Genomic DNA, 25,192 nt, shown 5'->3' on the forward strand with positions numbered 1-25,192 from the left:
TTACAAAATGTTTATACTAATGACTTTTAAACTTTGTTAGTGTGAAAAGTTTGTATCCTAGGTACAAATTCTGAGAATAACTGATGTCTTTGAACGTTGTATGAGAGTTACCCTGTTCCTATATTGAATAGACATTTATGCTTACCTTTCCCTTTTATCATTTGTTAATCCAATAAATAATATTAAGGTAACTTTTAGCTATAATGTATTATTTAGACAAACAATAAATAATATTAATAATATTATGTTCAGCTTCTATAGCTTTAATCCAACATATTTCAAATGTACCAGCCAGAGAATATTGCTTCAGTGATAGAAAACATGAATGATGTCTGCCATGAGTTTAACTTGACTATGAAATTATGTGCTCCTTCAGAATCCTGATGATGTTTTGAGAATAAATCATATGTGGTTGGGCTTCTTAAAGAGGAACTTATTTTCCTTTTGTTGGTTCAGAGGCTGATATTTGGAAATGTTCCAGAGTGGCATTTTGGTGAAGCTTCCTGTGGCCTTTGGGACAGACCTACATTACTTTAGCAAGGTCACAGGATGCCACGTGGGCCACCCAGATCAAATAAGTCCCCACTCTGATCATGAGTCTATTTATAGAGAAAAGTTGCTCATGAAAATTAAAATAAATGAACAAATAATTCTAAGAGTAGGGGCTCAGAGCCTTCTGCTGTGAGATGGAAGGGTGGATTTGCCAGTGGATATAGGATGGTGTGCCACCAGGAACCCTCATTCAGGGCTGACTTTTGTACTAGTGGAAGGAGAAAATTAATTGAAAAGATAACCTGGAGAAAAATGAATTTTCTCAATGAAATAGAAGTGAAAAATTGTGTTAATTGGAAGATTAAATAGAATATAACTTTATTCTTTTCCTAACCAAAGGTGGTATAGTCAAAGTTTAGAAAGAATTTTGACCACATTTTTGACAAACATACTAGAGTTTTCATCCTATCACTGTTCACAATGAGGCGAAATATGCTTGAGCAAGGGTCTCCACCATTTACCATATCCTTGGTATTGTATTTTCTAAGACAGTCAGTCACATAATGTTGTGTCTTTGTGATCATACTTTGCATTTGGTCAAATATGGTGCTAAGGTTATTCTGAAGGCCTTGACCAAAAAATATTTTATTGTATCTAAAAGAAAAATGCAGAAAGATAGAAAGTTGCTCTCAAAGAAATAGAAAATAAGACAGTGGTTCTCAGAATTTGGGAAGGGCATAGGAGAGGGAAGGATGGAGAGAGGATTCTTAATGGGCACAGCAAAGGAGTTGGCCAGGAGAAATAATAAATTCTAATGTCCTACAGCACGTAGACAATAATTTGTTGAATATTTCAAAATAGCTAATATAAATGATTTTGAATAGTTCCAACATGAATAAATTGTAAATGCCTGAAGTAATTAATATGCCATTTGCTTTGATTTGAACATCGCATACTGTACACATGTATGTTCGTGCCACACTGCATCTCAAACATAAATACAATTGCTATGTATCAATAAAAATATGCTAATAAACCAGACCAAAAGTTTATAATGGGATTTTTAAAAACATAGCTTTGTGTGATGAATATAAGGTACCTCTGAAGACACACAAAATGATCCATTTCTAATTTTGAAAATCATTTGAAATAAAAGTGCTTTGAAAATACACTATTACTTATATCTTTTCCAGAGGAGGCCCAGAAAAAATAATCCAAATAACCTATTTTCCTCACAGAAAGTCTTCTAAAAATTCAATACTTTTCTGTGACTAGCCTTTGGCTTAGATCAGGTAAGGAAAATGTGAGAGGGGCACTAGAAAATGTAGATACTTTTTGTGACAAAAATGCACATGTGCTAATTTAAAATAAGAGAACATAGAATCTAACAGTCAAGTAAGCAACCATTATTATTGCCCTAATATTGTGTCCATGATGTTTAATTGACTGTTTATACTTTAGAAAGCTTTAATTTGGAATTAAAAGTGATCATGTCATGTTTCATTAAAATCTTCTCCTAGACTCCCACAGCCTGCCACTATGTGCCTACCACAGTATATGACTTAGTTTCTTTATATCTTCTAATACATGGTTTCTATACATGAATTCATATTGTTATCATGGAGACATTTCAATAGATACATGTATTTAACTAGGGAATCTTTACCTTAGTCATAATTGCTGTAAAATTCAAATTGTAATATGCGGTCAGGCAATCAATTCTTAATCTCAGTAACACAAAATCATCTTTATCTCTGCTTTTTACACCATCTTGTGAATTGAATAAAGATAAAATGAATGGAAGAGGTCATGGTTTATTATTTTTGTTCCTCCCACAGCACCTAGATCTTTGAGAATGTTTGATTCAAGATTGAGCTTATTTGATTCTATATGCCGTAGCTAAAACTGCAGCAAAAAAAAAAAACAGAGGCTCAGTGAAAACACTAACATTTTTAACCTATTATACAGGGGAAACGTTAGTATTTTTAAAAATACTTTCTCTTTTAGATTTTTTAATGATCAAAATATTCCCAAGAATTATGCAGTGTTAGTCTCATTTTGCCAAAAGAGGAAAATGGTCTTTGAAGTTTAAATAACTGTCTCAAGATATACCAGCTATTCTCTGACATTAATGGCTATTCAGTTTCTGGTATGATAGTTGAGATTATCTTGACTAAGCAAAAAATACTACCTGTTCAATTGTCTTAGCCATCTCCTCCCCTTCATTTAGAAGGAGAATCATTTTCCTTTTCTCTACAAGGGGCATTTGAACCAATGAAGCTTAAGTTCCATTCATTCATTTATTGAAATATAGAGCTCTGGAAGTTGGAGGAATACAGAAAATAACAGGAAAAAATCATTATTCTTCTGTAGCTTATATTGCAGAAGCAAAAGACTAGAAACAGTTAACATATATTGACAAGTTATATATAAAACAATTATGCATATTAGTAGGTATAATATTATATGTAAGATATCTATCTATACTGAGATATATATATATATATATATATGAGATTGGTTTCAGGAACCTTCATGGATACCAAACTCCACAGATCCTCAACTCTATAAATTATATAAATTATAAATATAAATTTATATAATTTATATAAATTTATATAATATTTGCACAAAACCTATGCACACCCTCCCGTTTACTTTAAATCATCTCTAGATCACTTATAATATCTAATGCAATATAAATGCTAAGTAAAAAGTTGCACCATATTGTATTTTTAAATTGTATTCTTATTGTTTTATGCTTTTATTTATTTTAATATTTTTGAATTATAGTTAGTTTAATCTGAGAATACAGAATACATGGATACAGAAAGTAACTGTAATACATGTACTATATCCATGCACACACACATGTGTATTTATACAAATACACACACATACACACCACACACACACACAATGTCTGAAGTATTACTAAGGTAAATAAAGGTTACTAAGCAACCATACTATGTTAACATACATGGACAAACATTTTCTTTTCTGTCAGGATTCAACATAAAGACATTCTGCCCAGCCTTTCCCTGCCCCAAATCTCTAGACCACCCTGAGGGTCTTAACATGAAATGTCACAGGAAGACAAGTTTGCTGTATTTTTTGGTTTTCATGCCAATGCAACTTCACTAATATAGCTGGAGAGTAATGGAACTGTAGGTCAGGGCTCCTACCTCAAAAGGAGCTCATTCTTCATGGAGTAAACTTCTGGTCAGATTCTATTAAGCATGTCAGGCATAGATGTTTCCTTGGTGGATACTACATAATTCTTCCATATGTCATATTCAAGAACAACTTTTTGGAATGGCATTATCCACAATGAAATCTTCTTGGGGGTCAGGTTGGATATATTGCCCATCACATGTGGCATTTCAATAACTCACTCTTCAGAGGTAGTGCTCTCATTTGTATTTAAGTACATTTTTCATATTTCCCTGCCAATAAATTCTCTGTGACACAGAATAGACTATACTGAGATTGAGGATTCTGATGCATTTTTATTAGAAAAATTCTATTTTAGCATTTTGTTCTTTTACCTTATTTCTGTAAAATTAACTAACTAGAGACAATCATTCTGAAAGAGCTGAAGATGTTTCCTTTAGGAAGCAGGCTATACCTCTTGAGCAAACTAGAAGTGACTGAAAAGATGTGCCGAACCTCTAAAAACTTGATGTCCTTCTCTTGTCATCCTCATTTTTCCTCACTCCAATGCACTTTCATGAAAAGCTTGCTTAAATTTCTGAAGTCCTGAGTTTTAGTTCCACTTTGGTTATTTGTGAAATGGATAATCTTAAACAATATCTTAACTTTATTTCCTATCACCTAACTCTTCTGGAAAAGAATTGCACTGGCTAAACCTACATCTTTGAGTGTGTTGAGAATGTAGGGGAAGTATTTAAAGGTAAAAGATGATATAGGTTCCCAGGTATCTTCATCTCTCTAACAATATCTGATTTTTCAGATAATAAATTTAGTCTGTGTATCACATGTCATATATATGGCTACTAGATTAAAGTTGTTAGTTGTGGCACTTTGGGTAAAATGTGAGAACCAAGATGTTGAATAATGCTGCCCTAAAGGTCTTCTAGGGGCCAATAAGTCATTATCAGAAAACCGACAATCATAGTGAATTTTAACATAATGCTTTCCCGGGCACCTACTGGTCAGCAAGTCTAGGCAGCAAACCCTAACACAAAGTAGGAAAAACAGTTCAGTTCCAAGACCAACATAGAAACTGAAATAGAGCAGAATCAAGCTGTAAGAGGGGTTTTCTAGGACAGTTTTCACCAGATTTTGGAATGCCCGTGGCTCACTCCTTTGCTGCTGCCTTCACAGAGCATGACCCAGTGGCCCTGTGTTCACTGGAGTTGGTGCAATGAGTATGTCCCAGAGTCTGTTCCAAACTCATGACTTCATCGGTTGTCCCTTCTATTGTGTTACTCACACCTTATTACTGCAAGCCTATCCTCGGGAGGACAACTATATGTCCTCTTTCCAGCACACATTTCCCTCATCCAGCTCAGGGTATGGTACCAACCTGCCCTGGGTCTTTCAAAAGCCTGATTTCATTGCTTATCTTAGTAAAAAGTCACAGCATAAATGACTTGAGTTCATTACACAATTAGAAGAAAGAGAAGTTCAGGCATCCATCTCCCCAGTCTGCTGAGTTTCGAAGGCAGACTTAATCTAATCTGTGCTCTGGACCACACATTGCGATCCTCACTCTTGCTGCAGATCAGCAAATGCATGGACTGATTTCATGCCTATGAAAATACCGTTAGCCAAGATCTGATCTTCTGTCCTCAGCCAGAGGAACCTCTTAGTCATCTCAGATCGGCGTCCTAGGTGTTGCCAATGAATGTTAGCGCTGCCACGAGAGTGACGTCTTCAATCTCTTTCACCAGGATATACTGCAGACTCCAACAATTAAATCAGTAAAATCTATCCAATTTTAGTGTATGTTTTAAGCATCTTGTGTAGAATAGAAAACCTGATATAGTCTTTGGGGTGGGGGGGTGTGCCAGGGTCCTTGCACTTATGCAGCAGGCAGCAAAACCACTGAGCTAAATTCCCAGCCCTTTGCCTCCTAATTTTATAGTCTACTGAGTGAGAGTGCACAGATGCCTAATTTCTGTCAACTTATCTGGTCTATAAAGGTTCTTTGTGCCGTAACCGGGTCTATATTGGCCCTTTCACCTGTGCCTTTGTTTGTACCATGTTTGTGACTTTAAGAAAATTATTTAACCTCTGACCCTGTTTGCTTGTAATGTAAAATGGGAATGTTTATAGTATTCCAATGGTTAATGTTATGTCTTAATGACTGAAGCATGGGAAGCCTGGACAGCTAGTTTAGAATGCTGTCTGAGTGTGCCTAGGAGGGTGTTTCTGGAAAAGATGAGCATTTGAATCAATAGACCGAGTAAAGCAGATGTCCTTGCTATGTGTGGGGGCCTCCTCTAGTTCAGAAAGGCCTGAACAGAACAAGAAGGTAGAGAAAGGATGAATTCACTCTCTGCCTGCCTGTCTGAGCTGGGATGTTAATCTTGCTCCGGTTTGGGCCCTCCTGGTTCTCAGGTCTTCAGACCTGGGCTGGAGTCTACACCGTGGGCTCTCTGCCTCCCAGGTTTTCTATTACACCACTGATTTTTCCGGAGCTCCAGCTTGAAGACTTCAAACTGTGGGATTTCTCATTCTCCAGAACTACTGGAACCAATATCTCATAATAAATTTCTTTTTGTGTATATATCAGTTGTATATGTTCTGCTTCTCTGGATAACTTTGAGCACCTACAAGATAAGTATCAGCATTGTATTAATTTACTTATTGTTGCTGTAAAAATTTCTATAAACTTAGTTGCTTAAAACAACATGCATTTATCTTGTTTTGGGGTAGGAATCTGTCATGGTTCTCACTTGGCTGATATCAAGGGGTAAGCAGGGCTGTGTCACTTTCCTCAGCTCTTGGCTCTTCTTTTTCAAAGTCCACAATGGCAGGTTAACCACTCAGATTCTGGTTCTCCTACCTCCCTCTCCCATTTTCAAGGACTCTCATTATGACTTCTCTCCCTACTGCCAAAAACTCCAAGACATCTCCCTCTTTTATGGTCAGCTGATTAACAAACTTAATTCCTCCTGCTCATTTTTAATTCTACTTTTTCCAGGTAAGACCACATGTTCACATGACCAGGAATTAGGCCAGGGTCATCTGTGGTTGGTGGCAAGAGAATGTTTTCCTGCTGATCACAAGTGGTAAGCAAGTAGGTACCTGGATGTAGATCAGGAGAGTTTGAAGTTGGCAAGCCTGGAAATGGTGCTCTGTACAGCTGGCCAGCTGCCTGGTAGTCAGGCCCCTACTGTGCTTCTGCCTTTCCACAGGGAAAAGGCGTTCCAGCAGCTTCACAACTCCCATGAAAGAAACAGTGCAAGACAATACTGTAGGTCCTGAGGAAATGGGGGACTGTGAGTGAGTAATAAAGAGTTTTGTTTGCAGAAGATATGATATACTTTATTTTTACTAAATTGAAAAAAGGATCTATGTTTTTAACACATAAGTCCATAAAAATAATTTTTGATACAGATTGGTATGCAATTTTAGCATATAGCTAAGTAGTTCAAAGAATTGTGTAACACTGTCATAATAAAAATTGTTTTACTCCAAATTGCACAAAGTTTTTCTACTAAAAAAATTTAAAATAACAATAAAATTGAGGCAAGGAAGTAGCTTAGTTGTATAATGTTAGACTAGCATGTTCCAGGCCCTGGGTTTACTGCTCCGCCCTGAAAAGTAAAAAAGAATACAATCACAGTTGAACTCTGCCTCATTCTAGCAGTAATTTTTATTTTTGGTACATGAGCAAATTATACTACTTCCATAAAAAAAACATTTTTCTCATTTAGAAAAAACAACCATTTTATTGTTTACTATTTATTCAAATGTGTGTAACATGTTGATCAGTCATTACTACTAACAACTACAATAACTATTCAATCTGGAAAATAAAACACACGTAGATCTGTGTGGCTATTTGAAATAAGATACAAGTGATTTGAAAAATCAAGCCAGGTGTGTTGGTGCACACCTGTAATCCCAGCAATTCAAAGGCTGAGCCAGGACTTTGAGGCCAGCCTGGCTCACATAGTGATGAAAGATCAGCCTGAACTACATAGTAAGATCCTGTGAATTATTATTAAACTTATGACAATTAGAGCACATTGAAAATCTTGTAAGTTAAATTTAAAATGTTGAAATTCTTTAATCTGAAAATTTACCATTCTCCAAAGTTACTTTGATAATATTAAAAAAAAATGGTAACCTTCAAAGACTGTAGGCCATTTCTCTTATTCTCTTTACTAGTATCATGTTGTACTTAATGACTACTTTGGTTGTGACAATACTTTACTCTTTCAAAGGCAACATGAGGAATAATACATGATAGTCATTTATTAAGTATCTCATACTGTATGCACATTTTTCCTAAATCTCATAACAATCTCACAATAGATTTAATATTAATGTCCCTGTTTAAGTATTTGTCTTTATTTCCTCCAACTCAGCTTTCAGAGGCTTGTATTTCTCTTGAGGCACATGTATCTTTCCTGTTGGTCTTCAGTGCACTGTAATAAAGGAAATAATCCTTGCTAGATGGTTAAAAATCATTTAACAGGTGCTATCTCCTAGAGACATGGATATTTCATTAGGAAATAAACTCTCAGATACTCTAAGCCCTCTCAGATTCAAAGAAATGTCTTTAACATAAAAAGTACAGTGGAGGAAATAAAAGAACGTAGAACTTGGTCCTAAGGATCTATAATTTTAGATCAAGATATATTATGAACATTCATAACCCTCATTTTCTGGTTGAAGTTATTCTAACAGGAATAATTTGGGTAACTACAACTGGGTTTTTCTTTATGGCAAGGTCAGCCAATATTCCTCTCTTCTCTATGTGTTCACAAAATAAAACAGATAAAAGGAACATGGTCATGATATGAAACACACACATGCACACATTTCTGTGGGTCACTTACTATTAGTGGTCTTTACAATCCAACCATTAATATTATTGATGGCAAGAAATTAGAAAGGAACAGGAAAACCACCCCAAAACTGCAATAGTAGCTTACCAAAATGGCTCAGACCCACTGGCGAGACAGAAATACACACTCAAAAAGTGAAATTCGTTTTTAAAAATTACTGACAAGAAATTATTTTAGTTAATTTTAAAATAAGAAATGGAAATAAACTAATTATTTAAACTTAATTATTTTCCCATAGCTCTCAGACCATTTCTTGCTTGAGGATCTGTACAGCTGCTGCTAGTCCTGACTGCAAAATTCTCTGAAATATTTGCTTCCTTCTTGTCTTTCTTCTACAAGATTAAATCTAAACTCTTTAAATATCTACTTTGATTATCCTAATATAGTAGCCCACAGTGCCCCAGCTGCCTTTGTACTACTCTTCTTTTTTTCACGTTTTACTATCTCTTTCCTAACTTTGTCCATTTATTTTCTTGTGCAGTGAGTGTTGTCATTTTTGCTGAAATCCATGTCCTCAGACCCCAGCAGCACTTAGCATGAGAAGATACATGCTCAATGAATGAAAATATCAAGAATATACACAAAAATGTATGCTTCTAGCGAGGTACTCATATGAACAGTTTCTGAAAACAAATATAAAATGGATAACATATGTAAGGTAGAATTTTCATACATTGAGAAACAAGCAGTGCATGAATACAATGCTAGAGAAAAGAATAATGAAGAATAATACCTCAGGTAAGCTCCAAGATCACACAAGATCACCCCAATTTCTGCTTAGATATCTCTTCTTGCTGATAAGCAGGAAATAGACCCCAAGCATAGAAGAGGTAATGAAACAATAATCAAATTACTAGAGTCTAGAGCAGGCAAAGTGTCGAGGAGAGAGAGCTCTTCAGAGAGGAGAGCCAGGATCTGGGTGGGAATGCATCGCATGTTGTCAGTGAACACACAAGGTTGTATGCCACAGTGTGGAGTTAAATGATAATGCCAGAACTTGTGAATTGTCCAAAGCACCTGGACTTTTGCCCCAAGCAGAGTAAACAGAAATCACTAATGTGATCTCAGCCTGAGATTTCAAGAAGGTCAAACCTTAGAAGGTCCACACTCTAAAGCAATGAGAACTTGAGGGAATTGAAGACTAAAATAGACTTACTCTAACAAAGAATAAAATCAAACATGACAAGATCCAAATTGTTCACCAATACTTGAGCTCCTGCTACACACAAAACCCAATAAACATTTTAGGGAAAAGATATAATCCACACTCCCTATAACATAGAATGCATGATGTTCAACACAAAATAAAAATTATGAGGCATGCTAAGAATGAGAAAAATGTGATCCATAGTCAAGAGAAAAAATAATTATCAAAACAATCCAAAATGTTGTAATGAACTGAAAAGTACTTCAAAGAAGTTGTTATAAATACATTTGAGAACATAAAGAAAAAATGAAATGGAAATCTAAAAAAAAGGAAAGTCAAAATATGTCTTAAAAGTTGTTTAGTCATTCATCCACTTTGTACATTCCTAATTTTAAGAAATCTTTAAAGTAACCACTGATGTTATACACTATCAAGAATAATGGCTTGTGGTGACAGACTAAAATAACTGGATTTTAAAAATTCTTTACAGTTTGTAGAAACAGCTTTATGGATGTTAAATTTTTATAGTTTTTGCATGATTGATGTATTTCCTTTCCCCATAGAACTAATATATGTTAAAGATGCTAAAAATATGTGGGTGAAATAAAGACATTCTTGGATACATTAAATCTAAAAATAATTTGTTGCCAACAAGTTTGTGATACAAAAAATGATGTTATGAAGGGCTTTTGGAAGCTGATTGGATCATGAGCTCTCTAACTTCATCATGGATCGATCCACTGATGAATTCATAATTGATGGCAGTATTGAGAGATGATGGAAGCTCAGGAGGTGAGAACCTCATTGGAGGGAGTGGATCACAGGGATATGGACTTGGGGACTGCATCTTGCTCGGGCCTCTTCTTTTCTCCCTTTCTCTCTTCCTCTCTCTCTTCTCCTATCCTTTCTGGATGCCATGAGGTGAGAAGCTTTCCTCCACTATTTCCCTCTACCATGATATTCATCCTTACTTCAGGCCCAGAATCGATGGAGCCAGCCAATCATGCACAGAAACTTCTGAAACTATAAACCAGAAAACCCTTTCCTCCTGTAAATGGTTTCTATCTCAACTATTTTGTAACAGTGATAGAAAGTCCACTAACACGGGTGATAAATATTTCAGGTAGAAGAGATATAATATCAGATGAAAATTCAGATGTACAGGGTGAAGGAAGAGTATAGGAAATAATAAACACAGGGATAAAACTAGTGATGGCATTCTGGCCTTGTATTTATTTTCTTTAAAATTACATAACTCAAGCAAAAATAGCATTCTATTATGTTTAAGAGTAAACATTTAAACTATGCTATTGCAGAATCCTTACATTTTTCATAAGGTAACATCAAGTCAGATCAAAGTAGACATTATTAAATAAAAATTATGTATTACATATGTATTCTCTAGAGATATCATTGTAATAACAAGGCAAAGAACTTTTAAAAAAAGCTAATAAAGTCATTACAGGAGAATTTTGAACAAATATTCCATTAATTCCAAAGAAAAGAAAAAGAACAGAAAATAAAAACTGGGATTATTGTGGAAATCATAGAGCATATTGGTAAACCAGAACTTGACAATGTTTGTATTTATAATAAGTGTAAATATTGAGCTAAAAGGTAAAAATTTTATAAAACTTTGGATAATCAAATTATCTGATGTGTATAGACAAAGTATATTAAGTGTAAATACATATTTAACAAAATTCAATATACATTAATGATAAAAGTCTCAGATTAGGAACAGATAACTAAAACTGCGTTCACAGATAACATGACTATCTATGCAAAAATATAAATACTTGACAAAATTTCTTTAATTAATAATCTAATATAGTGAGTTTTCAGGGTATGAGTTTGATTTTCAAGTCAATTGCTTCCCTGTATTCCAGCAATGAAAAATTGGAATTTAAAATTAACAATACCAACACCAAATAATGTGAAGTAGTACTTAGATTAAAATCTAACAAAATATGTTTTTTTCACTTCTGTGAAACAAAAAATAAATATAGAGATGGTCTGTGCATGAATAGCAAGATTCAAAAGTGTCAGAAGTGTAGTTATTCCTAACTAGATCTATAACTTAAGTAAAATCATTTGTGGTTACTGATAGATTATTTCTAATATCTATATGAAGAGGCAAAATATGCAGTATATTCAACACAACACTGAAGCAAAACAGTCTAAGAGCTTAGCTACTACAAGATTTAATATAAAACTATATTAATTGAGGTAATGTGGTATTGGTGAAAGAACAGAAAATCAGAACAATAGAACAGAATGGATATAATTATTTAGCTGTAGTCAGCTGATCTTTGGTAGAAGACCAAAACCAATTTAATAGTGAAAGAATAGTCTTTTCATCAAATGGTAAATGGTACTGAAGCAAAGGTGGATTCACATACAAAAACAATAACAACAACAAAACAGATACATACCTTATACCATTCACCAAAAAAAAAAAAAAAAAATCAAATTGATCATACCCCTAAGCACAAAAGTATATAATAGAACTGTAAAACTCACAGAAGAAAACAGAAGAGAATTTACATGACCTTAAATTTAGTGATGACTATTTAGATAAAATGCCAAAGACCCAATCTTTAAAAGAAATACTTGATAAGCTGATCTTCATGGAAATTTAAAACTTCTGCCCAGCAAAACTACTATAAGAGAATGAAAGAAAGCAACAGACTGAGGTAAAAGTTTTGCAAAAGATATATTTCATAAAATTTCCATCAATATAAAGAACAGAAGAATATGATCAGATGGTATTTTCCAGTAACTGTAAGGTTGATTTAATATTTTATGATCATTTCAATAGATGTAGAAAAATAAACTGGCAACATTTAACACCCTTTCATGATACAAACTCTCCACTAAAGTATAAGTAAAGTAAATTTCCTTCAATCTGATAAAACACATGCTGAGAAACACTTTTAGGTAACCTTGTACTTGTTGAATGCTTCTCCCTAAATTTGGAAAGAAGTCAAGAATATGAGCTCTTATTATATCTATTCAACACTGCACAGGAGGTCCTGACTCATATGGCAGGAAGAAATGAATAGGATAATATTGAAAAATAAGAAGTAAAACTACCAATTTATAGATAACTTGATGGTTAAAATACTAGGTAGAAAATACTAAGAAATTGTGGTAACAAGTACTTCATACAAAGGTAATTTACATCTGTTGGGTTTCTACATATTTCCAGCAAAACTGGAACAGGAAGTAAAATACAAATTGTGTTTCAATAGTATAGAAAGATGGTTAGTAGAAATACACTTAACAAAGGTGTCAGGGCTTCTGTAGTGAACATTGCAAGGCATTTCTGAGAGCAAAAAGAAAAAAAGAAAAAAAGAAAGAAACAACTAATGAACTGCTAAGTAAATGAAGAAGTATGTCTGTTGATGGACTGGGAGACTTGAAATTATTAAGATGTCAGTTTTCTCCTAATTAATTTATATGTAACCCACACAATTCCAACCAGAATTCCAGTAGTCTTTCATTTAGAATTTAGTAATATTGTCTTGAAAATATGTATGGAAATGTAAATAATATGGAATAGCCAAGACAGTCTTGATAAAGAAACATGTGAGAACAACTCCATGACAGTCTGGGAAATATCTGTTTTTGAGAAGATTAAAAGAATAAAAATAACTGAAAAAAATAAACAAATGGGACTATCCAGTTAAAAGCTCTCCTTGGCAAAGGAAATTATCAACAGAGTGAAGAGATGATTTCAAGAATGGAAGAAAGTATTTGCAAACCATATAAATGGTCAGGAGTTGACATCAAACATATGTAAAGAACTCAACTCAATAACAAAAAATATAAATAACCTCATTTTAAAATGGGTAAAGGACCTGCTTAGACATTTCTCAAGGGAAGATATATAAATGGCCAACCTGTTTATGAAAAAATGTTCAACATCAAAATCATCAGGGAAATGCTAATTAAAACTGAAAAGAAAAATCACCCCACTCTTGTTAGTATGGCTACTGGTTTGCTTACTTCACTCCACTGAGACACAGTACCTGACACCTGCCCCTGAAAGGAAGGAAGAGAGGTTTATTTCTGCTCCCAGGAAGGAAGGCCATGCTAAAAGGTCTGCTGGACAGTGGCTGCTCTTGGCACAAAGGCCAGGAGGCAAAGAATGAAGAGAGATGTTGAGAAGAAATACCCTTCCAGGTCACATCCCCAGAGAGCTCTCTCTTCCACGGGCTGTACCGCCTAACAGCTCAGTCTGCTTCGGCTTCCACCCTCTGATGAATACAGTGCCCTTATGATCCAATCACCTCCAAGAGCTTCACTGTTGAACCATGAGTCTTCTGGGAAGACATTCTACATCTAAACCACAACAGATATCATCAAAATAACAAGTGTTGGTGAGGGGTTGGCAAGAGAGAACCCTAGAAAATTTAGTAGGAATTTAAATTTGTGCAATCACTATGGAAACCAGTATGGAGGTACCTCAAAAAATGAGAAATAGAACTATCATATGATCTAGCAATCCCACTCGTGAAAGTATGTACAAAGGATATCAAATCAGTATGTTAAAGAGATATGTGCACTCCTGTGTTCATTGAAGCTTTATTCACAATAGCCAAGCAAACTGAGTCCGTCACTGAATGGATACATAAAGAAAACGTCTACACAAGGGAATCCAATTTAAAAGAATTTAAATGTCTACACAGTAGCCAATTTTAAAAAATGATATCTTGTTGTTTGCAATGAGATGGATGAAAGTGGAAGATATTATGTTAAGTGAAATAAGCCAGCCAGAAAGGCAAATATTACATTCACTCACTGATATACTAAGTCCAAAATGTTTGGACTCTTAAGAGCAGAAGAATGGCTACCAGATGCTGAGGTGGAGGGTTGGAGAGATATTAGCAAAGGGACACTAAATTTCACTTAAATAGATGAATAGGGTTAAGACATCATTTGTATAATATGGTGCTAGAGTTAATAATATTGTATTACATTCTTGTAAATTACTGAGAGTAGATTTTAAATGTTTTTGTCTCACACAGACACATGTGCACAGGATAGATATGCGAGGTAATTTATATGTTAACTAGCTCAATTAACCATTCCACAATGTATGCCTATTTCCCAAAGCATAATGAAATACATGATAAATGTGCAATTTTTGTCAATTAAAAATAAATGAATAATGTTTACCAAAAATGTGGGTACACTTTACCTGATTTCAAGATCCACTATAAAAATACTACAGTGAGAACAATGTGACACTGACTTGAAGACTGATATACAGTTCAATGCAGCAGAATGTGTGGTGAAGAAATAGATTCACATTTGTGAAGTCAACTGATTTTCTACAAAGGCACTAAAATAACTCGAGGGAAGAAAAGTCTTCTCAGTAGATTGTGGACTTCCACAAGGCATAAAACAAAATTTCACTCTGCCTCACAGTGTATATCAAAATGTGATTCCGGGTAGATCACAGGCCTGAACATAAAATGTAAATATATATTACTGCAGATTGTACCTGAGGCCTTCACACTGTCCTACATTCCCAGCCCTTTTCACTTTTTATTTTTGAGACAGGGTCTTGTTAAGTGGCTGATTTGCCCATGCTCAGCTGAAACTTACTATCCTCCCACCTCAGTCTCCCAAAATATTAAGATTAGAGGTGTGCACCGTCATGCCTAATTAATATAACCTTTTCAGAAAAGAGGGAGAGATTTTCTTGTGACCAAATGGATATTTCTTTGATACAACACAGAAACCAATAAAAAACAAGAAGAGTGATAAACTGAATTATATTAAATAAAAGCTTCTACCAATCAATACACTGCTAAGAAAATTAATAGGCAAGCCACAAAGAAAACAGGAGTAAATATATGCAAAAGTACATCTAACAAGAAACTTTTATCTCAAATATACAAAGGATACTTAGAACTCAGTGAAAAAAAAAAGATAAACCTCCCAATTAAAAGTGAGCACAAGACTTGAGATAAAAAACCTTTTCAAAATAGAAGATGGATAATTAGTCAAACAACACGCGAAAAGATAACTGATCTTATTACTCATTCAGAAAATGCAAATAAACTCACTTTATATTGCTTTACCTCTAGAATAGAGAAAACTGAAATCAGATAAATGTTGGCTAGTACAAACAGCAAAGAAAAATCTAATACATTACTAGTTGTTATATAAAAATAGCACTACCAGCTTGAAAACATTTTTGGAAATTTCTTATAAAATAACCTTATACTTATTTTCTGATTCAACAACTAAACTGTACAAGAATATCCTTAGCAGTTTTATTCATATGGCTCTTAACAAATGCAATGTCCATCAACAGGATACTGGTAAGCAAAATGTAGTATATTTCTAGAAAGGACACAACTCAGGAGGAAAATCTACCACTACCTGCTATGATAAGATTGAAAGAAACTTGTGATATTATTTACCTGAGAGACTTCCTCGGATGATAGAAATATTCTCTATCTTGGTTAAGATAAGTTTAAATATAGACAGTTTCTCTTATATGAGAAATCCAATACATGAAGAGCAAAATGAAAGATAGATAATAGGAAGTAAGGAGATTTTCAAATGGGAAGGGGAACAAGAAATGGAAGGAAGTGACAAGGAAGGAATGAAGGAAAAAGGAATTTAAAAAAGAAAGAATAGAAGAAAAAATGGAATAGAGCTTTTTCAAGTGGGAAGGGGAACAAGATTTGAAGGCAGCAGGTAGGGATGGGAGGGGAAGGGGACCAAAAAGCCTTAAGATGTGTTATGTCCATGTGCAAACTCCACACAATAAATGTGATTATGGACAACAAAGACGGACTAACAAAAAACAGATAAATACGAATGCAAGTTACATGGGTGTACAAGTATTCACCTGTCAAAATTCTTCATTGTACATTTAAGATTTATGTTTCACTGCTCTTAAATTTTCCTTACAAATAAGAGATCTGCAAACATTTACCTCTACGTGGAAGATTTACTTTGGGCATGAGTAAGCAATTCTGAAATTTCTTTCTGTGTCTTCTCTGTGATTGAGTAAACATTGGAGTAAATGGCAGTCCGGTTTGCCACTGTTGAAAAAGTATTTACAACTATGAAAAATGAAAAACCTAAATATAACCTGTGTTGTTGATTTGGAATTGTGCATATTAACATAAGTGCACGATTTGTAATAGACAGATGAAAGACAGGTAATAGAGATGGCAGATATCAGGCAACATGATAGAGGGATAGAATGGGTGGATGGATACATAGATAGATAGATAGATGAATTTCTCAGGTCTGTGTGTTGGGAGAGCTAGAAGCAACAGCTCCTGGAATGCAACAAATACACCTAGTGAAGTGTATAGGTATGTATCCTCCATTCTCTATGTGAAGGAAGTAGAGGGCCTTGAAAAAGAGGCTGATACCAAGCATGGGACAGGAGACCTGTAAAATGAATTAGGAGATCTTGCTGCATTATAAAGTAACAAAGAAATCAAAGCTTGATAAACAAGCAGCAAAAGAACACAAATACCGGCTCACACTGGGCAAATCTAGAAGTATATGAGAATCAAAGTAAATAATCATTGTAACAGATGATAACTTCTTGGATAAAATAATATATGAGCCCATATACATATAAATAAATTACTAAGTAAATAAAATAAAAGTCTTCCTTAAAATAGAAAGCTAGAAAGTAATTAAAGAGATGATTATAGAGTTAGAAAAGCCATTAATGGATGCTAAATGTAGGGAATAAATGCTTGATGTGTAACAGAGTATTGACATAGTCACAAAGTATCTCCTTATAAATTACAAATTAATTACAAAAGGAAAAACAGTAACCTTACAGTAGAGAGACCTGGCTGACAAAACTCTGATTGTGTTGGCTCAATCTAGCATTACAAATGTTTTGGTTGATACACTAATAAAAATAGAGCATCACTCTTGTGGTCTTCTTACCAAAAGAATTTTACATTCTTCAAAAAAAAAAACCAAGGTCAAGAAAGAAAAAGAAAAATGTCCAGAGAACTATCTCAGTTACAGGAAGCTAAGATAATGTGATACCTCAATGAAATGTTTAACCCTGAACAGGATTCTAGACCAGAAACAAAATACCTACACAAAACATTAGACAGCGATGACATTTGAAATACGAACTGCCAGTGGAAGGACTTGCATTTTTGTAGGTGTAACTTCATTATGTAAGGCAGGCCCCAATTCTTAGAAATTATGCATGAAAGAATTTAATTATAAAGAGAACAACAGAGTCTTCACCTGACTCTGCAATGGTTCAGGAAAAAAATAAATATTTAACTCTATATTATATGGTCTTTATATTATTTATTATCTACATGTAGAGAAATATATGGAGAATAAAGAACAGTGAAGCAATTAGGTCTTATGTATACATATGTTCCTATACTATTCTTGAAATTTTTTATATGTGAAATTATATAAAATTTTAAATTACCAAAAGATACTCTTTCACAGATGATAAATTTAAAATGTCTCAAAAACTATTTATTCCTATGAAAATTTCCCAATTTTGCATAGGTAAGGAAATTATGAATTACTCAAAGTAATAATGATTGTGGGTGGAGGTATCCAATTAAGGATAGCAAGAAAAATGTTTATTCTCAGCAATTTATGACTAGAAAACAAGATTTTTTAAATTTTTTTACATATAGAGCTGAGAATATAGCTGCTGGTAGAACACAAGCCCTGAGTGTCATCCCCAATACTGCTGAATAAATAAATAAGTGAGTGGTGACTAAATGCAAAAGATCAACAATTCCCTGGTTAGAAATGATGATCTATTAAACAAAGCTTTCTGCATGGCAAAATAGATTTTACATGTCCTAACATTATGTATATTCATTAAAACTGCTATATGGCTAGTAGAGATATTGAAAGAATATACTTTTTATTGTAGTGGATAAAATTACAGGAAATGGCAATTGGAAATAAAAGTGTCATTTTGTTTCAATTTTTGATAGAAGAAAGCCCTTTATTTTCACCTCATGGCTATAAAGTCAAGCTTGCAGGAAAATGAGTCAAGACTTCTCAGTGATGCTGGTAGAAGGCAACCTTCTGACATATATATTTTCCTCTATTATAGAAAATTCCTGTCATAAGTCATTGACTTGTGTTCCACCCTGAATGATAGGCTGACCTTGGCAGCCTGAAGACTATAAGATGATAAAACATTGATTCTGGGAAGGAGTGTGGGGTGAATACTGCACCATGAATTCATGGCTCAGGACTGAGCCATATGTGGAGGAAAACCAGTCTCCAGCTCAATCAAAACCAGTGGCATCCCACAAGAAGGGACAACAATGTTCCATGACCAGGAGAGTAGCCACAGCCCAATGTAAGTGAAGACACCCGCTCGTGCTTTGTTTTGTTTAATTTGTAATTCATGCCCTAGGCAGGAGAAAGAAACCAATGGATGGACAGAATCACAGAAGCCCAAGGGCATGAACTTTTCATTTATTTCTCATAGCTATCTGAGGAAATGTAAACTATCATACTATTCCTTCCATTATAAATGTGACAACAGACTCAAAGAGATCATGTGCATTACTGAAGCTTCAAGGTCATAGAGGAATGGAGATGGGATCCAAAACTACATGATATTCCTGGCCAAAGGAAAATTCACTCCTTATGCCATATTGCATCTTTCAGGGGACACAGTAAGACTCAGCTAACATTTGGGCAAAAGTGATAGTTCGTTGACCCAACTTCTCTCTTTTTTCTATTCTGAGGTCTCCTTTGTGTCAAGCTGCCACCATGTCCTGCTGGTGAGAACAGGCCATGACCTTCCTGAGGAAATGAGGAAAGTTCACATGGCAGGGAGGGTGCCTAAGTCCATGGGGTGCTGCCTGCCTCCAGCTCTTACCATGGGCTTCCATCCTGAGCTGATTTCCCTTGGGATGCTCTGGCTCAGGGGAGTGGAGTAGAATAAAGCACAGTTTTAACCCCACACTTAAAGAGATTTTTCCCCTCTAATAAAAACAGAATGTATGTGTTTAGAGGCTCAAGGTTAGAAAGAGGGAAATACTTGGTGAGATTTAGAAATAAGGAAGATAAAGTACACAGATAGAAAGAGGATTATCACCTTATAGCATAGAAAAGAGCATCCAAATATGAGACATTGGTCATGTTTCACCAAAAATTATTCACAGCGACTAGAGTATTGTGTCATAAATTTCTAGACTATGATAATGGACACTGTTACACAAGAAGAATGACTCCCTTGGCTTATTTCACAACTTGGTGAAATAGTTTTCCAATGGACTGGCTCCTCTTTCCCTCTAGTTATATAATGGTCTAGCAATATCCTGAATTTCCAAGAAATATCCCAGAGTCTGTTCCATCATAATTTATGTGAACACATTATGCAACTAGAAAGTATAATTTTTTTTAAAGTAAAAGTTAAATTTCTGTGCAAGAGTTGACAGATATAAATCATAAAAAATTAGTTCTTCAAGTAAAAGAGGTGAATTTTAAGTCATGGTTCTGTCATTATAGACGGAGCCTATGTACCTTAAGCAAAGATGGCAACAACAACAAACAACAACAAAATACCATGGGTGCAAAATAAGCACCATAACAATATTTTCTTATGCATTATTTTCAGTAGATTTTCAAGACTATAAAACCATTAAATCCAATTAACATTTATTTCCATGTGAAAATTCTTCTTGAATTATGCATGTATTAAATAGGGCAAGACTTTAAGTGGGAATTTCCTTTATAAAAGAAGGACCATATTTTGATGCAAAGGAATGTACACTGGATAGATGAAAGATCATTTCAGTCATAAGGAATAGCATCCCTTAGAAATTAGGACATGTGTGCTAGGTTTCTGTACTTTCATGTGATATCAGACCAACTCTTAGAAACTGAAAAGGCTAACTTGAGGTGAGGAGCCATGGAAGAAAGTCACCTGACCTGCTGCCTGCTCTCCTTTCCCTTTCTGTTGGCAGTCCATGCCTAGGTGTGCCAGTTCTGCCCTCCTTAGTGGCAGTGGTGAACAGCACTCCCTTTCTATCTTAACTCTCATGCTATCCATGAATTGCATTTGGTCACAGAGAAAGAAAAAAATTTTGAGGATAATTCTTATAGACTACAAGAGACAAATTAAAACCCATTGTACATCTGATACATACTGTTGTCTTCTGTTGGAAAGTTGACTGCTTCCTTCATATTCCTGGAGTCTTGTTCTACTTTCTGTGCTTTGCCTCCCCATCTAATCTAGATTTCCAGTCATTAGGAAAGAGAGACCATATTCATGTGACAAGAATGTACCCTTGGTTCTTTACTTACAAAATATTGCTTCCAGTTACTATAAAATACTAGAATTAATCACAGAAAAATTGTCCAGTTTCTCCTAGTATCTTAGTTCCTGTTGTTGTGTAAATAAAACCAGTTGATTTGATTTAATAAATAATCGTTGTAGTGACCTCATCTAAAATCTGGAGACTATTACTAGAAAGAGTATAGGTGTAAAGCCTCAGCAGAATTACTAGTTAAGATTCAAGTTAACCTTATTCCTGGGCTGGCTCTAAGCTTGTACTTGAGTTTCTGTAACTGGGTCACTTCCTCACTTTCTAGTTGCATTCAGCGAGTCCATCTGTGTCCTGTTGTCTCTACAGAATAGAGTGGATTTTGACAAAAGTGTGTAAGTATTCTGTCACTCTGGGACAATGGCCACACATTTAGTAGCTTGAAACAACATAAACTTACTGTCTTATGATTTCCATGGTCCAGGAGTTGGCTCTTTTTCCTGCTCAGCATCTCACTAGGCTGAAAATGAAAAGTTGGCTGGGGCTGTGCTCTCATTGGAAACTTCAGGTCCTCTTTCATGTTTTCTGGTCATTGGAAGTCATTATTTCTCTGGGGCACTCTGACTGAGGTCAATGGCTGCTCTCTGAGGACCCACTTAGGGTCCTCTCACAAAATAGATATTTGATTTTTTTTTTCACGGACAACCCGAAAATCTTTGCTGCTGTATCTGGTCTCTAATACATCTTCACCTGATTGGGTCATGTGCACCCAGAATAATTTTTCCTTTGATTTGAATTTTTAATTCAAAATCAACTGGTTAAGACCTCAATTATCTGCAAAATTCTTTTTACTATAGAATAGGATATAATCATAGGAGTGATATCTTATAGTTACAGGCCTCACTCACAGGGCATGGGAACCAGAAAGCAGGAATCTCAGAGACCACTTCAGAATTTGTCTACACAGAAGGGAAATAAAAACAATTTTCCTTGTTTGGAATAAGAGTCTAAGATTTGAAAGAAAATGTCTTAAATGCTTGAAAGAGAGATGGAGCATGGTTGATATTCACTAAAGGTGAATTAGTATTATTATTCATTTTGAGCCTCTGCCACAGTGCCTTGTTTTTTACTCCTCAAATTTGGAAGAGCCACAATAAAGTCTTCTGAAAGTTTCCTCCTCTTACCAGACTTTTCTGATAGGAAACATTTCCAGAATTTCCTTTCTCCCACTCACTAGAATACACATTAGGGAACTTCTATTGTAGAGTGAATCATATTGTCAGGCTTTCACTCACATTTCCAAGTGGGATTCTGTCCCCTAGAAAGCTACTTTTTCTTCTCAATAATAAAATAGATGGACCCTTAGGCAGTCTTACCAAAACAAGAAAAGAAATGACCCAACTCATCACAGTTAGAAATGAAAAAGATGAAATAATAACAGAAACAAACTTATTTGAAATCCAAAAGATTATTAGTAGCTATTTTGAAAACCTGTACTCCAATAAATTGGAGAATCCAGAAGAAATTGCTAGATTCTTAGATACATATGGATTACCAAAACTGATCCAAGAAGAGACATAAACCCTGATGAACCCAATGACAGACAATGAAACTGAAGCAGTCATAAAAAAAATAAAACTTACCAGTAAGAAAATCCTGGATAGAGTCATTGCTAATCTTCAGGGAAGATCAATGTACTTCTCAAACTCTGTAATGATTTTGAAGGGGAAAGAGTACTTCCAAACTCATTCCTGGAAGCTAACCTTACCCTGATTCCAGACAAATATTTAGCTAAAAAACTATAGGCCAATCTCTTTAACAAATGTAGATGCAAAACTCCTCGATAAGATACTGGCAAACAAAATACAACAAATCATCAAAAAGATCATCCATCATGACCTAGTAGGCTTCCTCCCAGGGATGTATGTATGGTTCAACATATATAAATCAATAAATGTAATACATTCCATGAAAAGAAGAAGAATTATGGCATCATCTGAATAGACTCAGAAAAGGCCTCTGACAAAATGCAACATCCATTCATGATTTTAAAAAACAACCCTGAAGAAAATAGATATAGAAAGACCTTACCTCAATCTAATAAAAGCCATCTATGTCAAACCTACCACCAAAATCATATTAATTGGGGAAAAACTGAAAGTTTTCTTTCTGTAACCAGGAACAAGATAAGGATGTCCACTATCATCTTTCCTGTTCAATATAGTAACTCAAAACATTAGCCAGAACGATAAGGCAAGAGAAAGAAATAAACAGGATACATATAGGAAAAGGAAGAAAGATAATGATAAATTGCAGTGAATTTCAATGTTTTGCATAGAAGCTATCATCCAACATCCCCTGTCCCTAAATCTGCCTACTTGGGGATGGCTGCCCAATTCCTGCTAAAGTTAGCTGAATTGGATAAAATAATCACTATAAATGTATAGTGACAGGTGCACAATGCATGCATATGTACTTTGTGATAATAATAAAATGTAAGGGGGATTATGAAGCTCAATAGGAGCACAGTGAAATATATGTTACTGAAGCTAAGTTGGTATTAATTAAAACCATATTGTTATAAATCATGATGTTAGCTGCAATCCCAATGATGATTACTAACAAAGTAAGTTTACAAAAAAAGAAAAAAATAGGAAGTCAAATGGAACACTAGAAAATAATCAATGAAACACAAAGGAAAGCAGTATGGGAGAAACTGAGGAACAAAAGATATAAGAAATATAGAATACAAATAGCAAAAACAGCAGAAATAAATTCTTCACTTTCAGTCATCACTTTACCTGTAAATGGTTTAAACTCACCAATGAAAAGAGACATTAGCAAAATAAGTTTTAAAACTCACATACACATATACATACATTAATACATAATGTATCTGTACATTGTCAACGAGAGACTCACTTTGACCCAAAGGCACAAATAAGTTAAAAGAAAAAAGATGGAAAACAATATCCCATGTGAAGAGATAATTGAAAGAAATCTTAGAAACCAGGTCATTCAATGGGAGAATCAACTCAAATCAGTATCACTCAATGGTGGAAGTCTAAAAGCCTTTCTCCTGATTTGGGAGCAAAACAAGGATACCAGTTTGTCCCCACTGTTATTGAACTTTGTACTGGAAGTATTAATTAGAGCAACTAAGAAAGAAAAACTAATAAAAATTCAAAATGGCAAAGATGAAGTAAAATATCTCTATTTGTAAATGACATGATTTATCTATATACATCAGTGTTTCCACAACAAAACTGCTAGATCTAATGAACACATTCAATAAAGTTACAAGGTACAAAATCAGCCCTCAAACATTAGTTGCATTTCTATACACTAATAATAAATAGTCTAAAGTAAGGAAAAAATCCCATTTATAATAGCATCAAAAGGTATCAAATAGTTAGAAAAATATTTAACCAAGAAAGTGAAACTATTGAAACCAAGGAAGTGAAAATGTACTGTGAAAACCACAAAACATTGCTGAAAGAAAGCTAGGCCATGTGGCTCATTCTTGCAATCCCAGTTCTCTGAGAGGTTGAGGAGAAAGATCACAAGTTTGAAAGCAGCCTGGACAACTTAGTAAGACCTTGCCTCAAAACAAAAGAGTGGGGAATGCTAGGAGTGTATCTCAGTGCAAAGGTCCCAGGTTCAGTCCCTAATACTGCTGAAAGAAATTAAAGATACAGAAAATAGAAAGCTAGTGTTTTCATGTCATAGAAGACAATGTGTTAAGATAACAATATTCCCCCACCTATAGGTTAAGTGTAATAGCAATCAAAATGCCAGTGGCATTTTTTACTGAAATAGAAAAGATTTTCAAATTTATATGGAAATGTCAGGGGCCTAGAACAATAATGGAAAACAAAAATACATTTGGAGGACTCACATTTTCCACTTTTAAACTAAAATAATCCAAACAATGTCATATTGGTATAAGGATGAACATGAAGATCAATTAAATAGAATTAGGAATCCGGAAACCACCCTAAATATCTACATCCAATTTATTTCAGTAAAAGTATTAAGGTCATTCATTACAGCAATAATAGTCTTTTCAAGAAATCACACCGGGACTACTGGATATAAATAGACATAAGAATGAGGTTGGACTCCAACTAGCCTCACATGCCGAAATGCTCAAAATGGATCAATGACCCAAGTTAAAGACCTAAAATGGTAACATCGTTAAAAGAAAATGTGTAGGTAGTTCTCAAAAATAT

The 25,192-nt window shown here is 34.6% G+C and overlaps 1 long non-coding RNA gene across 1 annotated transcript in view; it reads right to left on the reverse strand.

The window, feature by feature from the left end:
• Positions 1–5,596: 5,596 nt before the first annotated feature.
• The window catches only part of LOC110343918 (uncharacterized), a 34,828-nt gene continuing 15,232 nt past the window's right edge, over positions 5,597–25,192 (reverse strand). Inside the window, exon 3 of the long non-coding RNA XR_002386177.2 lies at positions 5,597–8,117. This is a non-coding gene — a long non-coding RNA (uncharacterized LOC110343918). The remainder of the gene's footprint in view (positions 8,118–25,192) is intronic.

The sequence above is a fragment of the Heterocephalus glaber genome, unplaced genomic scaffold (genome assembly GCF_053883595.1).
Source record: "Heterocephalus glaber isolate CG9 unplaced genomic scaffold, H.glaber_assembly_v1.0 deba00001719, whole genome shotgun sequence".
In the NCBI taxonomy this organism is placed as follows: domain Eukaryota; kingdom Metazoa; phylum Chordata; class Mammalia; order Rodentia; family Bathyergidae; genus Heterocephalus; species Heterocephalus glaber.